This window comes from Perca flavescens, chromosome 19 (assembly GCF_004354835.1).
Source record: "Perca flavescens isolate YP-PL-M2 chromosome 19, PFLA_1.0, whole genome shotgun sequence".
Lineage (NCBI taxonomy): Eukaryota > Metazoa > Chordata > Actinopteri > Perciformes > Percidae > Perca > Perca flavescens.
The window spans coordinates 26,535,843-26,539,783 of NC_041349.1; the positions used below are offsets into that span (position 1 = coordinate 26,535,843).

At 40.7% G+C, this 3,941-nt stretch overlaps 1 long non-coding RNA gene across 1 annotated transcript; it reads left to right on the forward strand.

Annotated features, from left to right (window-relative positions):
* The first annotated feature begins 741 nt into the window (after nucleotides 1-741).
* On the forward strand, nucleotides 742-1,242 carry LOC114573933 (uncharacterized). Its single transcript, XR_003694994.1, has 3 exons — nucleotides 742-846; nucleotides 1,007-1,041; nucleotides 1,146-1,242. It is a non-coding gene; the product is annotated as an uncharacterized LOC114573933 (long non-coding RNA).
* Nucleotides 1,243-3,941: the final 2,699 nt, after the last annotated feature.

The window sequence follows — 3,941 nt, forward strand, 5'->3', positions numbered from 1 at the left end:
TCAGCTCTACAGGAATACCTTTATACAGTGATGGAATTCAAAATGGAAGATTCAATATGAGTACCAACAACTCCACTCTCTTTCTCCAAATCAAACAAGTAAATGTATCTGACTCTGGACTGTATTTATGTGGATTTTACATCGAAGGACGTTATGATTTCAGCGCGATATACGTCAATGTTAATGGTAAGATTATAAAAATCCTGTGTTCTGTATTCTTCTGTTTATATATGCCAATGTCATAATTGGCAAAAAAAAGAGCACATTTTATCATGTTAAAACAAGAGAGTGATACCATTTTTCAAGGTAAAATCAGACATGAACTTATCTTGATTTTGTTTAAAGGCAGTGATGATTCTCATGATGACGCTGACAGGAAGTCTAAAACTAAGATTCTCTTTCACATTTCTTTAGTTGTGCAGAGTGACTGCTAGTCCTTTTAAGATAAAAACAATGTGTCTATCCTAACTTTGGTTAATGTTCTCACAGTTCTCAAGCCTGTAAATGAAAAACGGTCATAAATGTCTTTCTATATTTGCTAATTTGAAAAGATTCCAAATAAGAGAGGGATACAATATTTCAACATAAACTTTTATTTTGTTAAAAGGCAGCGATAAATCTCATGACGACGACGACAGGAAGTGTGAAAGTAAGATTCAACATAAAAGATTGAATGTTCTCACAGTTCCTGAGCCAGTAAATGAAAACAGAGTAATTCTATTCTCTTTCTTTCAGCAGAGTCTGATGGAACAGCAAAGCTGATGAGTTTGATCCTGGGAGCTCTGACTGTTCTCCTCTTAATGGTCATCATTGGTCTGGTTGTTACAATCAGGAAACTTCAGAAAGGTACTTCCTGAAAGCTACTCTTTTATTTTCTATTTTTATTTCTTCACTACTTGTGTGAATATGTTGAAAGAAAAATGTCTGCCGAAACAGAATAAGAGCAAAGTAAGGATGAATAATGATCGTCAGTGACCTGATTGGATGTTTTGTCTCTTTCATTCAGCTGCCAATGAAGAACAGAATCCACAACAGCCTGAGGTGAATCAACTTTTATAATTTACTTTTATTTGTTTCATCATTTTAAATTGTGTCAAGTCATTATTTTGTTCAAGATAAGGGAGTGTGAATATTCTCTTTGACAGAACCAGGCCTCTGAAGAGCTGAACTACGCAGCTGTGGCTTTCCGTCCAAAAACAAGAAAAACAAGAGAAGTGGAGCCCAATGTTGTGTATGCTTCTACTAGATAGATTCAGGATGAAACCAGAGAAGAGGTTCAGAATAAAACTGATGCTTTATCATATTCATCTGCCAACCCGGTCTCACGGCAGTACGTGAAATGGTCACGTTATTTTGAATCTATTGATCACGGGGACGTTTGTCGTTTTTTTCGTGGTGACCAGCACAAAATGGTGTATAGGGAGATTAACAGGGAAAGCAAACGCCACACCCCGGGGGAGGACGCCTCACATGCCTCATTACGCGGATTTTCTGCATTTCATACTTCTCGCTGCCGTAGTCGTGCTGTGATCACGATATATGCTTCCCATTTAAATACATTAGTTTACCTTTTCGTGCTGCCCACCATGAAAAAGGTGTGACACAACGAGAAGCGACTGTTAGTCAAAACAACATGGCAGCTTCCACGGATGAGATGAGCGTAGCTATCGCGCAAGTTTTATCTGAATTAGAAAGCAGGGCTCTCAAGTCTCACACATTGGGCGTGAGCCCACCAAGTTGCGCCGCTATTTTTAACAGTGGAACAGGTAGAGGAACGAGTGATGTTGTATGAGTTCCCCATAGAGTTCAGAACGCCCTGCCACCATCCGCGGCGCTACCATTGGTCATTTTAGGTTCGGGCCCGCCCATTTTGACCCATCTAGCAGTTCATCCAATAAGCAGCCTGAGGAAAGCTTTGAGTGAAAGCTTCTCAGCCAATCAGCGGCTTCTACCCGCCTGCCCACAGGCTGCGTTGTCACCAGCAAGTGATGCAATGAAATGAATGACGTTTGTGCGCAAGCTTTTCAAGCAAGCTCAATGAGACAGACAGAGTGTAGCTATTAGCTAGCTAATATGAAACGCAAAGCAAAGCAAAGCAGCTTGTTTTCATCTAAATTCAGCAAGAAACACTCCAAGGAGCAGGAGGAGGACATTTTAAGTAATGCGATTACAAGTGACGATTTACCATCCTGCTCGGCCGCCCTCGCCCCATCAAGTCCTCCCGTAGCCACACAGTCACACCAGCAAGGCAAGTAGTGTCTTAACATTATTAGTGTCTGGTTGTCTGAATGAAGGGGGAACCTGAATACATTTGGCTTATTTTAATTGGCCTGTCCAGTTTTCTGGAGGCCCACCTACAATCAAAATCCTGGCGCCGCTATTGCCTGCCACGCACAAGCTGAGTGAGTGCGGATTTCAAGTTGCGGCTTTCGTCGCTGTTTGTGACTTTGCCGGAGATTGAGTGACATGTGTGTACTCTGTGTACTCATTGACATAGGGTGTACTCGCCCTGTTGTTTATCTCGTTGCCATGACTTGGCGGGTGATGACGTCCTGTCACTGTTCCAGTTGAGTTCAGAGAGAGCGGATGACAGTTGGCTTGAGTTCAGTAGAGCACACAGCTCTGTAGAGTCGTGGAATTATGACTTTATATACTACATGTACATAGGAACAGCAACCCTGTTGTGTGTCTGCCCTATTTCTGATATTGTGGCAGCAAAAATCAACATAGAGGAAACACTGGGTAGCTTTTATTATTATTGCTACATGTTGAATCGGCCGCAGGGCTACTCTGACAGTTTTATATTTTTTATAAAGATACCCATTTTAGGCCTACCAATAATACTTTTATAACAGTACCCATAATAATTTGGAATATTTTTAGTTTTTTCTTTCCTTTTATTTTTACTGCACAACCTCCCGGGCTTCCATTGTGAAAACCTTTGGCCTAGGCTATTTCATTATATTGTATCCAGACAATTGATAGTATTAATTATCTCACACACACAATTAATAAAAATAAAAATTATTTGTACGAATTTATGTAGGGCTGCTCCCTCTTAGTGGATTAGTCGACTAATCGCTGGTTTTGGTCTTAGTCAACTTAGATCTCTTTAGTCCATTAGTCATGTTTGATGCTTTTTTCATGCTGAATGACTTATTTCCAAGAAACGTACGAGCACATCTCTAGTAAACACAAGAATTAACCTGTTAACCCACACCGGCCCGCCGACGGGCCGGTGTGGGTTAACAGACGTGTTCTGATGTGTTACATTATAGTATTTAACCACAAAAGTTCAAAACTTTTGTCAATATGGACATGCTGTATATCGTTTCATTCGTAAAATTCTCTGCAATTGAATCATTCAGTTCATTTTACTGAAATCATAAGCACCAAAGCATTATTCATAATCTTAGTGCTCATGCTATTTGAAAAAAAAAAGAAAAAAAAACCAAAATGATGATGCTTCCCTACCTGTACGCTGTCCTAAACGCTCAATCCTTGTCCATTCCTGGCTTATATATATTCCTCTAGTCCGTAAGTGTCCACAGATCAAAAGGATAACAAGGTTTTTTCACAAGAATTAATCCAGGTTATGAATATTGTCCTGTAGAACCCATGCTAATTGTCCGCTAACTGTCTGCTAACTTCATTAGCCGATCTCGTTCCGTCTGAAATAATATATTTCTCCTTGCCCTGCACTGTGTTGCTGGGTATAGTTGTTTTCCTCAGGTTGCTGCCTACACAATGAAATTATCCCCACCTTTTTCTGTTAAATTTTCACCCCGGGACAGCCCCGGACGCCCAAACAAGCGCTCCCACTGTGGAGCGTCAATCCGCTGCGTCATCTCTCTGAGCAGCCATCTTAGAAAAAGCTGTCATTGGCTATCAACACGTCAATCATGGCAGTTGTAGCCAATCACATTCCCTTTCCAACGGTA